The sequence below is a fragment of the Peromyscus leucopus genome, chromosome 1 (genome assembly GCF_004664715.2).
Source record: "Peromyscus leucopus breed LL Stock chromosome 1, UCI_PerLeu_2.1, whole genome shotgun sequence".
NCBI lineage: Eukaryota > Metazoa > Chordata > Mammalia > Rodentia > Cricetidae > Peromyscus > Peromyscus leucopus.
The window spans coordinates 125893918-125908270 of record NC_051063.1 but is presented as its reverse complement, the minus strand read 5'-3'; the positions used below and the strand labels follow the sequence as shown (position 1 = coordinate 125908270).

Sequence of the window (14353 nt, the reverse complement as noted above, 5' to 3'; positions counted from 1 at the left end):
CATTTCTTTCTTTAGGTTGAGAAAGTTTTCTTCTATTACTTTGTTGAATATATACTCTGTGCCCTTGAGTTGGTATTCTTCTTTTTCTTCTATCCCTATTATTCTTTTCATGGTGTCCCAAATTTTGGGTCATGACTTTGTTGGCTTTAGTGTTGTCATTGACTGATGAATCCATTTCCTCTACCGTATCTTCAACGCCAGAGATCCGCTGTTCCATCTCTTGCATTCTCTTGGTTATACTTGCATCTGGAGTTCCTGTTCATTTACAGATTTTCCACTTTCAGCATTACCTCAGTTTGTGTCCTCTTTATTGTCTCCATTTCAGTTTTGAAATCTTAAACTGTTTCCCTCACTTGTTTAATTACTTTCTCTTGGCTTTCAAGGGATTTACTGATTTCTTCCTATTTTTTGTTTGACTTTTTCTCGATTTCTTTAAGGGAATTTTTCATTTCCTCTTTTAAGATCTCTAATACCATCTTAAAGTCATTTTTTCGGTAGATATCATCTGTTTCTTCTGTGTTGGGATGTTCAGGTCTTGCTGATGTAAAGGTTCTGATAGAGCCATATTAGTTTTTATGTTGTTGACAGTATTTTTGCACTGGCGTCTACCCATCTCTTTCTCCACTTGGTGCAAACAGTGTCTGTGTCTGAGGGAGCCTTTCTTGGTCTGATTGATATATCTTGATCCAGTGGTAGCTCTTGGTCTTGTCAATGCTGATGGATTCTTTGTCTCAGGGAGCAGCTCTTAATCCAACTAGTGCTAGTGGGTTCTGTGTCAGGGAGTTGCTATAGACCTAGCGTGTGGTAGATGGTGGTAGTCTGACCTGTCTGCAGGAGGTCTGTCTGCCAACTGGTCTCTTAGTCCAGTGGGGTGCTGGCAGGCTTTGTCTCAGGGAACAGCTGTAGCTAGAGTTTTCTCCAGTCCTGCCTGACCCATGGTCAAGAAAAATCTCTCTCACCCTCCAGTCCTGTAGCTGCTCAGACCCAACTGAGTAAACACACAGAGACTTGTATTGCTTAGAAACTGTATGGCCATGGCAGGCTTCTTGTTATCTAGTTCTTTTATCTTAAATTAACCCATTTCTATTACTCTATAATTTGCCACATGGCTCGTGGCTTACCAGTATCTTAACATCTTCTCATGGCAGTGACTGGCAGTGTGTCTCTGCCTCTGCCTTCCATTTCCTAGAATTTCCTTCTCTGCTTGTTTCATCTATACTTCCTGCCTGGCTACTGTCCAATCAGCATTTTATTTATACAGAGCAATATCCACAGCAAATAGTTGCAGTCTTGGAGGGTGGGTAGGATTTGGGGGAGGTGGGCTTGGGTTACAGGGTCTGATGGGGGATGGTGGTAGTCTGTCCTGTGTGCAGGAGGTCTGCTAGCAACTGGCCTGAAACTGGAGCTGCAATGGGTGGTGGTATAGGGGCACAGGGTTGTGACCCTGGGCCCAAAGACTAGGGGCTGGGGTGTTCGGGCATGAGGATAAATACTCACCTCTTAGTTCAGTTGGGAGTGGCAGGCTCTGTCCCAGGGAACCATTGCAGTCTCAGAGAGTGGGTGGGATTTTGACATAGACAGTATTAAAGTGGTAAGTTCCACATGAAAAACAATCAAAACTAATCCCTGAGGAAAAAATTAAACCTGTGAGGGTTGTAAAAGTTTTTTTTTTTCCTTCTGTAAAACACTGAAGATGTGGGCACATCCTGGAGAAGTGCCTGAGGATGTCTGCATGATCCTCCTTCATGTCCCCACCTTGCTGTCCATGAGACATGGGGGACGAGCTTAGCCTAAAGAAGCTTCCCTGTAACGATGGTCTCTGTGAGATATCCTCCTTAATTTGGACTAACATGTAAGGGATGTTCACTTCTTTTATAGTTGAAATAATTCTGAAAGCCTGTGTATTAAAATTGTATGTTTTCTAGATTTTCCTTCACATATTGAATATGGATTTCTTCTTAAAAGGCATGAAAGTAGCCATGTAAATTGGCTTTAATCCCACGTCTTTAATCTTAGCACTTGGGAGGCAGAACCAAGCGGATCTCTGTCAGTTTGAGGCCAGCCTGGTCTACAGAGTGAGATTCAGGGCAGGCACCAAAACTACAAAGAGAAACCCTGTCTTGAAAAACAAACAAACAAACAAACAAACAAACAAAAGGCATGGAAGTAGAAAAGCCCATTTCTGGAAAGAGAAAGAAGATGAAGAAGAGGAAGAGGACAGACAGAAGTGCCTGGGGGATCAAGAAGTCAATAGGGGTCAATGTGAACAAAGTACATTCCATATATAGGCACATGTCATAGTGAAAACATTGCTTTGTATAGTCAATATAATATATACTAATAAAAAAAGTAAAGGAAAAAATCACTTAAAACTTTATTTCAAACAGATTAAAACAGTAAAATCCCTCCAGGAAATAAGCAGTACTGAGGCCTGGTGTTCTACATACACTGCTGGTATCTGGTTATTTTAGAGTCTAATTACTGTAAATTGCCCTGAACTCAGTTCTTCATCTCCAAAATATGCTGAACAATTTTACTTTTGCCCTCTTAGAAGGACTAAAGGAACAACATCTGTGTGTGTCCCTTAATGTACACAGTAGGCTCTCATTAATAGTGTCATTTCTGCATCTAGTAAGAGCATTTCTCTCCATAAAATAAACAATTGGCTCATGGAAGTCAGCATCACGAAAGTGTCAGAAGTAATCTCAATCTTTTTATTTCAATAAAAAACAGAGTTGAAAGGTGGTCTTAAGTTATTTCAGCTCATACATACTGAACATGGGTCTTAGAATTCCATCCCCTCCCACAGACACACTTGCTATTAAATTCTGACTAGACACAGGGTGTATGGGGATAACACTATCTTCAGAAAGAATGACTGGGAATGAATGCCAGACCATGAGGGACATTATCATTCCAACTGATAATCAAGATGACTAGATCTAACTCCTTGGATACCTACAGCAGGCAGTGAGATACACTCCTCAGAGTATGCAGAATCTAGAAAACAGAGGCCCAGGGATAGAAGCTGGAGCAAGGACTCATGAGAGTCTAGAGGCAGGAACAGAGGAAGCCCTGGCAGATGGAGGTGGGCTGGGTAGTAAAAACAAAATAAGAAGCAAAAGTTTAAAGTAGCACTGAAGCCTTAAAATCTTCACCAATGAATACATGATCAGGCGATCTCACTCTGGGTCCTTAAGCTTCATCTGTGTGTGACTGTCACAGAAATGGTAATGAGTGACATCAATTGAATAAGATAAAGAGGACCAAGTGCTTACCAGGAAAAGTACATACCAGAGAGTTAATAAGTTTAAATTTACTACATTTTAAAATGTGCTATTGTCACGTCAGGGGTGGGTAGCACAGAAAGCTTATTTTTCTATTTAGTTTTTCCCCCTTTACTTCTTTAAAAAAGTGTGGGTTTTAGTTTAAATAATATGAAATAGTTAATTTTTCCTAGAAGACTACTCAAAAAAACCTATATGGAGATGTCATTAAAATGATGAAACAACACAATAGTTTAAAACTTTTAGTATATTTGGTATTTTTTTTCTCTAGGAAACAAAAAATCTTTCTAGCTATTCTCTTTCAGGACTACCTAAATCTGTAGACGAGTCCAGGACAGGTGTGCTGAGAGGGCTCTGATCCAGGTTTCCTGCCTGTACCTGCTGGGCGTAGCTGCATCACTGAGGTTTGGGGTCCTGAAGACACTACACATCCACTTTTGATTTTAATTTCATCATTAGAAAACTATATCCTGATACCTCAGGCATTCAAATGGAAAAAAAAATCACCCAGCAGAGAATAAGAAAGAAAAGGAGGAGGGTTGTTTGTTTGTTTGTTTGTTTTACCCCTAACATATTTTCTAAGTAGTTGTCCATTTTTTTCTCCTGTCTTCATTTTTACATCCATGTTAAACCAACTTTTTCATATTTTAAAGTGAATCAATTACAGACAGGTTCACACAGTGTGGTTTATGGATGAAACTTATGAAGGACTTTCAATGGGCTTATATGATGATAGGCATTTTCCATGAAGATATTGTTAAAATATTGCTCACATGTTCTTTTGAAATTTTTAATAATTCTACTTACAATGAAAGTGGTTTACCTTCAACCAGTTATTGATCCCTCACAGAGTTATAACCAGTATCAAGACTCTCTGGTGAACAGAGTGTTACAAAGCTTTTTCATTGCCTGGACAAGGGACATGGGACAGATAGATAATGAATGAAACAAATTAAATCTATGTAGTGTGTCAAAAAACAATAACTTCATGAGAAAGAGAAAACTAAGGGGGAAAGTAGGTTTACAGGAATGATAATAACAGATTTAAATGGCACTTTCTAAAAATAGGAGAATCCACATGTGCTGAAGAAATAATTAATGTAACTATCTCTTGAAAACTGTGGAAGACCAGGCGGTGGCACACGCACACCTTTAATCCCAACACTCAGGAGGCAGAGGCAGGCATATCTCTGAGTTTGAGGTCAGCATGGGCTACAGAGTGAGTTCCAGGAAAGGCACAAAGCGACAGAGAGAAACCCTGTCTCAAAAAACCAAAATAAATAAATAAATAAATAAATAAATAAAAAGAAAAAGAAATAGAAAGAAAAAAATAAAAAAGAAAAAGAAAACTGTGGAAGACAGAAGAGAAAACAGATGTTAAGACAGCCTTTTCCTGATGAGGGAAGGGAGTTAGTGCAGACAGAAGAGAGTGTGCCCAAGAGAGCAAGCAGGGAGTAAAGGAGCTCAACTAGGAGGCTGAATGATCATAGGGGACTGAGGACAAGTATTGAAGGTTTCTATAATCTGAAGAATACAGGTTAAAAATTAACCACCAAAATATATTTGAAAAATCAGATTGCGATGTTCTTAATTTTTTAAGAATTTTTTTAAATTCATTTTACATACCAATCACAGATCCCCTCTCTCCCCTCCCCCCAGTTTTTCCTCAACCCACCCCCCATTCTGTCCTCTGAAAAGGTAAAGCCTCCAATAGGGAGTCAGCAAAGCCTGGTACATTCAGCTGAGGCAGGTCCAAGCCCCTCCCCTTGCATTAAGGCTGTGCAAGGTGTCCCACCATACATAATGGGCTCCAAAAAGCCGGCTCATGCGTCAGGGATAGATCCTGATCCCACCGCCAGGGGTCCCTCAAACAGACCAAGCTACACAACTGTATAGTGTATAAAGTACTCTTTGATGAGGCTTTTGGATGTTTTAACACTTAAAGCCTTTTGTTGCCAAGCCTGATGACCTGAGTTCCATTGAGCCCTGGATCCTGCATGGTGCAGGAAAGAATGGACTCTCCTAACATTTCTCCCACCACCCTATGCATGTCATGGTATGTGCACCCAAACATGTACACTTATACACACACAAAATCATATATACATACATAAAAGTAATAAATACAGGGGAAAATTACTGGAATACTTTCAGGAGAGATGAAGCTACCTTTTCCAAATGATGAAGTGATCTCTCCACAAAGGATTCCTTCATTTGGAATATAATTTTCAGTTTCTGTATACTATTTTTATTTATTTATTTATTTATTTATTTATTTATTTATTTATTTATTTATTTATTTATTTTCGAGACAGGGTTTCTCTGTATAGTTTTGGTGCCTGTCCTGGATCTCACTCTATAGACCAGTCTGGCCTCGAACTCACAGAGATCTTCCTGGTTCTGCCTCCAGAGTGCTGGGATTAAAGGCGTGTGCCACCACTACCTGGCTTGAATACTATTTTAAAGAAGCAGAATCAAGGACTCAGAAGTCAATCAGTTTTACAAAGCAGACACTTCTGTACTTTATAAAACTTTCATGCATTACCTATGACTTACCCTAATCCATTCTCACAGACTCACCTACTGTAGCATATAATGCCTATTATAAAGCATGTTAAACACAGAGAATATTTTTGCACATGCCTGTGTGAATAATCCTCTGAAACTGAAAGTCATTTTCAGTTTCTTGTTTCAGAAGCATGTCTCAGAGGAAAGCTTACCCCCCCCCAAAAGAAACCTCATCATATGTTGTGTACTTAGAATAAACCATCCTCAGTGTCCCTTCATCTCTGAGTTCTTAGTTTACAGTTAATGGTGTCTCTGAAATGCATGTCTGACAAAATTTCAATAGCCTTTAGCTTACTTTCATTTTGGAAGACATTTGTAAGAATCTTTTCTACACAGAGCCTGTTGTGAATGTTGAACCTCTGCTTTCAGTTCCAGAAATGAATCATTTCCGCTCCTTACACTTTAAAGACTATAAATTGTTTCCTGGACAATTTCACCCACTGAAACATCTATTGGAATGATAAAGTCTACAAAACAGAGTAAGTGTCTCACCAAAAAGTTTGCTGCATTTTTACTTTAAGGTGAAAATGAAACAGGAGCAGAGATGTGGATGAAGGCAAATGTCTGTGACTTCACAGAGATAGGGATGTAAGCAAAGTCAATGACTTCATACAGATGGGGAATGGAAGCCGAATCAATGACTTCACATGGATGGAGAATGGAAGCAGAGTCAATGACTTCACATGGATGGGGATGTAAGCAGAGTCAATGACTCCACAGATATGGGCAATGACTTCACAATGATGGAGAATAAAAGCAGAGGTCTCTTTCTTTACACAGATGGGTATGAAGGCAGATGTGTATGAAATCTCTGTGATTTCACAGAGATTGGGGAATTGACACAAATAATTGTGACTTCACGGAGATTGAAGCAGATGTTTGTGACTTCACAGATGAAGATGAAAGAAGATGTCTATGACCACATGGAGATGGGATTTGAAAGCAGATGTCTTTTAACTTAACAGAGATGGGGATGGAAGAAGTCTCTGACTTCACAAAGATGAGGGATTGCATGCAGATTTATATGACTTCACTCAGATGGTGATGAGGGCTGAATCTTATTTCACAGAAGTAGGGGATAGAAGCAAATGTCTGACTTCACAGAGATGAGGTATGAAAGGATACCTCTTGCCTACAGAAGAGACCTTGCTGTTCCATGATCTTCAACAGTTGAAGGAAAGCGTCTTGTTTCTCATGCATGTATTTCCAATGATAGCAAATATTTTTAATTGACTTCATAGTTACAGAGAAAGTGAATGATCACAAATTTTCTAAAACAGATACCAACTGTACAAAATTGCTTAAAGAAGTAACTTTTCTATTCCTTTGTGAGTGGTGCTAGTTTTTACAAAGGTTAGCAAGGCACAAATTCCTGTACCACTCTAGAGCTCTCTAACAATTTTATCACTCTACAATGCCAGTGAGTTCTTGGACAGCACATTGCATCTTTCTAATGCTTTACTTTGCCAGTATTGCTTTTCTTTGATTGTGGCTGCCCTCTCCTTCTAGCGAAAGCTAAGTGCTCCCATTTCTCTATTTCATCTTCCACACAGAAAGCATATACCAACCCTGTTGTCAGGATCCTGGTATTTCCATCAAACTTTTGTATGGTGATATTTTATTTGTGCTGAAATGTGATTTTATTTGTATATTAATAAAGTTGCCTAGTGATCAGAACTAAGAGCAAGTCATTTAGCAGAAGTCTGGCGATGGTGGCATACGCCCTTAATCCAATCACATGGCAGGCAGAATCTCTGTGTGTTCAAGGACACAGACAAGTGTGACCCAAACCTTTAATCTTAGCCATAGAGACCTGGAGGTCTGTGTAGACAGGCAGTGACAAGGAAGTCATGTGGGTTTACATGTTGGGTTTACAGCCAATGGGAAGGCAGAACAGAAAGGTAATAAAAAGACAGGACGCAGGAAGAAGGTCTCTTTCTCAGGGGAAGGACAGCAGCAAGTGGTAAGATAAGGTTGTCTTAGCTCTTGGCTACTGCTCAATCTCTGGGCTTTTAACTTTTTATTTGGCTCTGTGTTTCTTATTTAATAAGATCATTTAGAATTACATCTACACCTTTGTTCCCTGTCACATAGTCTCTGGCCCACAATACTGAGATATTTAACTTTCCAACAGCATATTCAGGGCTTTGCCTTATACATATCACCTCTGTGAAGGATATCTTTCCCTCCTGATCAGAAGTAGTGTTAAGATGATCTGGAGCCAGGTTCTGGCACCTGTCAAAATTCAGCTACCCCTCCTAATCACATGCTTTTGCTTCAATTTCTCAATTTCTATTTCTCATTTCTTTGTTTATAGAATAATTATGATGAAAACACCCATAACAAAATCGGAAATCTGATTAAATAAGGTAAACATTGGCACACAAGAAATAACAACCTCTGCTGTCAGTCCTGTCTTTTGTCTACGTCTTTACATGTTCCTAAAACTTACTTCCTTTCTTTGAATCTTTCTTCCTCTTCTCTCTGCTGAAGGTGGCTTCTAACTCCTCATTTTGGCCTTTTCTTCTTTTCTTATAACAATCTTTCTTTTGTTTTGTTTTTGTTTTGTTTTGTTTTTCGAGACAGGGTTTCTCTGTGTAGCCTTGGCTGTCCTAAAATTGCTTTGTAGACCAGACTGACCTAAAACTCATAGAAATCAACCTGCCTGTGCCTCCCAAGTATTAAGATTAAAGGTCTTTGCTATCACTGCCTGGCTATAGTATAACAATTTTAATATGTTAATAATTTATAATTTTAGTATTTGTCTTGAATACTGGACTATGAACACCAATTAAAAGTAGATAGAGGATAGCTAGATGTTCTATTTATGTGATACTTTCTTAGTATATATGTGTTGAAGAGGCTCAGGGAACCATAGTTTCTATTTATGTAATTAAGTTAGCTGCAGAGACTAAAGAAATGTGTCTCCTCTCTTCTGATAAGTACAAAGTCCCCAAGATTCTGAGGTACACATGGCTTCATTTCCCTATGTGTTATAGTTTTACAACTCATTTCTTTGTGGACATACAAAACCATAATAGTTTGATCAGCGAAAATTTCCAAATGAATTCCAACATTCACAGCTTGGTCACACCACAAAGCATATATGCTTTTAATTATGGTAGCTAAAACATTCAGATTTTAACGCGTTTCTTGTTAAACTATCCTTACTTAAATACATTATTCAACAAGCATAAGAATGAGATACTAGAAATTTATTTTGAAATATGTGAATTGGAAAAATGTTTAGTAATTCACAATCAAGGCCTAGCATGATAATTTGAATATTAAAGTATCATTATAATTATAATTATATTATAATGTAAATTATTATTATCTAATTGAAAAGCTATGAAAGACAACAATTTTTAATTCTTAGAATTAGTGTTGCTATAACTATTCATGAAAGCAATATATGTATTAGAACAAATTATGAACTAAAAGAAATAAAGTAATTGCATCTTAGGTGATAATCTGAATGCTGAGCCAGAACTTTAGCTTGAGGCATTTGAAAATATTGAAATTGATTTTTAGTAAGTTGATATTTGTCTTTAAAAAGCAAGTTTAAAATAGTGATAGAGACCAACTACAAAATATTTATCTCCATAATGAGATTTCCCAATTAAATGGCATCAGACAAGTTCTAGGCCAGCCTGGTCTACAAAGCGAGTTCCAGGAAAGGTGCAAAACTACACAGAGAAACCCTGTCTCGAAAATCAATCAATCAAACAAACAAACAAACAAATGGCATCAGACAAACAAACTCTGATGGTAGAGATGCTTCTTATGAATACTTTCTAGATTTCTCTCCTCTTCTTCTCTGCACCCCCTACCTCTTCTGCGTTCTGTCCCTTTTTCATCCCTCACTTGAGCATACTGATACAGCTCCAGCCCTTCTGATGAAAGAATGAATAGCAGATTTTCTCTTGCCCTCTTAGGTTGGTGCATTGACTCAGCAGCAAAACCTTAAGTGTCTACTTCATCCTGTGTGGTCAGCTTAGCTTGGTGTAATGATCTCATAGCAAGGAAAAATACACACTTATTTCCACCCTAGAGTATGTGCCAATCAAAACAGTAAAATATAGACTAGAAAGATTGGAAAGTTTTAGTCACTAAATACAGCTTTCAGAGACATGGCAATACCTTTTACTGTTTCTAGAAGGGCAGAGCATCTTCACTGTGCTGGTTTAGCAAGTTAAGGTTTTCTTGTGTTGTTCTCACTTCCTTACCTCAGATCCTCAATACAAAAAGGAGTTTAACCACATTCACAGAGCATTGGTTTCTTATTGCCTTGTTAATGAATTTCCAGGAAACTGTGGCTTAAAGCAACTCACGTTCATGATCTGGCAAGCTTTGACAGTCTGGCTTGAGTTTCACTAGTTTAAAATCTCCATGTCTTAAGGCACTGTTCATTTCTGCATGATCTGGCAGAGAACTCATTTCCTTGTGTTTCCAGATGCCAAGTGTCTCTAGGTCTTGGCTCCTGGAGGCCTTTCTTCATTTCAAAACCTTATGTCTCTCACACAATATTCTTATTCACTGTTCTCTCAATCAGCCAAGAAAGTCTCTCATTGCTGTGAACAGACATGATTAAATTGAGAACATTATATACAACAAGATTCCTTCAAATTTTAGTTAATCACACCTTTGATGTCCTTTTGCTCATTAAAACAACATAACTATATTATCTAAAGGCTAAAACACAGCCATTGGTGGGACCCATCAGTCTACTTGTCTCTCTGACCGTGGAAATGTTCTATTTGTGTTATTGGTAGTTTTGTGAGTGGGGTACAGACTTGATGTCCTGACCACAGTGACTCGGGAACATTCCCTTTCTTCACATGGATATTTTCGTCATTGGGCTTTCTCACATCCCTCCTCTGCTTAATTCATTCAGAATTTATCCCTTTAATTAATTAAAAATCATCTTCCTTTCATTATAGACACTTTCATTTTTTTAAATTTAATTTTGTTTAGAACACAGGAATAACTTCAGTTCATTACATATACCACTTTTAACTAAAGTTGAATGCCTCTATGATTGTTGTCCTAAATGATTTGCCCATTAATGAGAGACACCAATGCAGATATTTCTAATACACAGAGAGTGTATCTAATATTTAACTGGGTATTCTAAGTTAACATAGATACTGGAGGCAATCTGAGGAAGGCACCAAATGATATCACACTGAAATATTCTAGCCAAACTGAAAATGTAAAGTGACATTGTGCCAGAAACTATAATTGTCTAGATGCTAACAGCTTTTTCCACATTGATGTAAATGTGATATTCCTGACTTTGTTTTAATAAAGAGGTAGTCATAGAATTCCAGAAAAGAAAATATTTCATGTTTTCTTACCATAGAGCTAAGATTAAAGATTAATTGCAACTATCTGTTACACTTATACTGATTAATACTTTGCTTTTCAATATAAAAGCACATGTCCCCAATATTAATTTAACAAAACAGAAAACAAAATTCTGTTTGAAGATTGTCTAGCAAGGGTTTTTTTATCACCTGTTCTTAATTTGCTTATGTTCTGTACATTTTTCCTTACTTCCTTCCTTTGTCTCTAATATTTCTCCTATGATTCACTCCAGGGAACAATATGAACACCAATCACTGAATCAAAATCCCTAGACTAGAACTTTATAAGTTCAGTACTTTTGTGTGTCATATTTCCCTGCATGTATGATATGGATGAATTAACTTTCTAAATCATATTTACCTTATAGCTCCAACTTAAGAGTCAATCATCCCCTTATTTCTTTCACCGGGGTATTTAAATCTACTCTAGGCTTGCAGAGTGCAATGGTCCTGCAATGTTATTTCCCACAGAACTGCTGCTGAATCAGTGCTTGCAACTAATGCTAACTCTCCTTCTTCAACTTCCTAAAGTGTACAATGAATATTCAATATTAAGCTATTCACACTTTCACACTGAACTACATTGTGCTGAGAGTGTTATTCACTCCTAATTCAAAGCTGACAAATCACAGTTAAGGTTTCTACATGATGATCTTATTTTTATGTCTACTGTTTTTAGACCTGTGCTGTGTCATTATACAAAAATTTGTACTTTGCACAGTTGAATGGAAAATATATTTAGTTAAGAAAGATAGTATTCGCCGGGCGTTGTTGGCGCACGCCTTTAATCCCAGCACTCGGGAGGCAGAGGCAGCGGATCTCTGTGAGTTCAGCCAGCTGGTTACAAGTGAGCTCCAGAAAGCGCAAAGCTACATGAGAAACCCTGTCTCGAAAAAACCAAAAAAAAAAAAAAAAGAAAGATAGTATTCTTTTTTTTCAAGGTATGATTATTTACTTGCTACTCTTTTTTTAACTTCTATTAATTCTTTGTGAATTTAACATTATGCATCCAATCTCACTTTTCTCCCTGTCCCCTTGCATCTAACCTCTGCACTTGCAACCTATCCCCAAATACAAAACAAAATTTAAAAGAAAAACTAAAAATTAAAGAAAATATCAAACAAAACAAAACACACACACACACACACACACACACACACACACACACACAGAGGAGAGGAATCTTATCGTGGAAGCTGTAGTTGTGGCTCAGTTTAGTCACATGGCTTACCCTTTAGTCTATTCATCTTTACTTACAAGTGTTCATTGCCACGGGTCATTGGTCTCTTGCTTCTGCTACACCTCTGGTAATGGACTCTCACTGTGTGTGGCTCCTCTTGGCTATCTTCTTGTTCTCCCGTGTCATGGAGATCCTGCTGTTTTGGATTTGTGGTTTATTTGTTAATTTATTTTTGGCGCGCAATGGGGGGTGGGGGTGGGGTTCTAGACAGGGTTTCTCCGTGTAGTTTTAGTGCCTGTGCTGGATATCATGCTGTAGACTAGGCTGGCCTCGAACTCACAGAGATCCGCCTACCTCTGCCTCCTGAGTGCTGGGATTAAATGTGTGCGCCACCACCTCCCGGCTTTGTTTGTTACTCTTAAAGACTTACTTTTGACCGAACTCAGAAGTAGAAGCTTTCAGCGAGGACAACATATGTCTCTTGGCAATCTGTTCCTAGTGCTTTTCTTTGGCTTCCTTCATTCTCTTAAGCAAAAATTTAGCACATTCTGACGTTTTCTCCTTGCTTTTCTTAGTACCTGTTTCTTCTGAGTAATACTTTGGCGTTCGTGTTGTAAGACATGTGGAGTAACAAGAAGCTGAATCTTGGGTACTTTCTTTGTTTAAGGGCTTTATGGCAATGTGTTGGTGGACATCATCTTCTTTAGAGAGATTAAAAAGCTTGCAGATTCTGATACATCATAGGTCCCAACCAACAAGGTATAGTAATATCTGTCAGTCCAGAAATATCCTTCTCTCTTCTTTTTTCAATAACCAAGTTGAGAGCAATAAAATTGGCATTCACGTTGCATCCTCTAACAGACTTGTGCTTCTTCTCTCCAGTTCTTCTTGTTCAATAACAACAATACCCCTTACTCAACAGCAGACCCAATCTACCGTGGGTCAAAATGCCTGGCTTCACGGAAAAACCTTGCTTGTCATTCCTACCACTGATTCGCACCACATAAGCTCTTCACCCAGAGCATCAGCAGCTACTCCCATGGCCATGCACTTCTCATAGAGTGCATGAAGCTTGTATTCATTGTCTACATCAATGAGTTTCTGATAGCTGGTGGTGGGAAAGAAAATATTCAGCTTCATCTTGACACAGTCGACCACCTAGGAGGCACCACAGAAAAGAGCAATCTTATATTGCTCAGAGAAGATTTCAATATAGTCAATGCTCAGTAAAACACAAAAGTGGTTAATCAAATCGAGACTTCATATTTCCAATTAAAGTATTCAGTGCTGAGTAGTCCTACATTTACATCTTGAACCAATTTCTGATGAACTGAGTTGGGAAAATTGGAGTAAATGTCAAGCTGTGTTCCAAATATCTATACCCACTCTGGTTCCTCACACATATATTTCCCAATGCACAAATGATTCTGTTTGTTGTTTCAGAAGATGTGGGAAGCACATCAACCTCTTCTTTATTCCAGTGGATAATATTTTATACAGAAAGATTCATTTGCACACTGGGGAAATGTCCTGGCAGATACTATAACAGATATATTTTTCCCTAGAATGTTGGTACATCTTTGTTGTTCATGTGTCTTGCTCCCTAGCTGCACACAAAACACAAAGATCAAAGCATGACAGTTTCTCAATTTAATCATGGAAATCATTGGTACATAGTTAGATTGTCTGAATAACAGGTGGGATCATCTTTATTGTCCATTGTCCATTTTTACACTAAACATAAAACTCCATATGGAGAAAATGTTTTAGGAAAATCTGGAATATGGTACTCTGTCATGCATAAACCTACCTTCTAATTTCTACTTCCTTGGTGCATTGCACAGGTCAGATGGGAGACTTAGGAAGTATGCAGCATAAGAAATAGATGCTACTGACAGAAGCCATAGAATGCCACAGAGAATCATCCTATGACTTCTTTATTAGTAAAG

The 14353-nt window shown here is 38.1% G+C and overlaps 1 pseudogene; it reads right to left on the bottom strand.

Annotated features, from left to right (window-relative positions):
- Positions 1 to 12830: 12830 nt before the first annotated feature.
- LOC114681964 lies at positions 12831 to 13544 on the bottom strand (annotated as a pseudogene).
- Between the last annotated feature and the right edge of the window lie 809 nt (positions 13545 to 14353).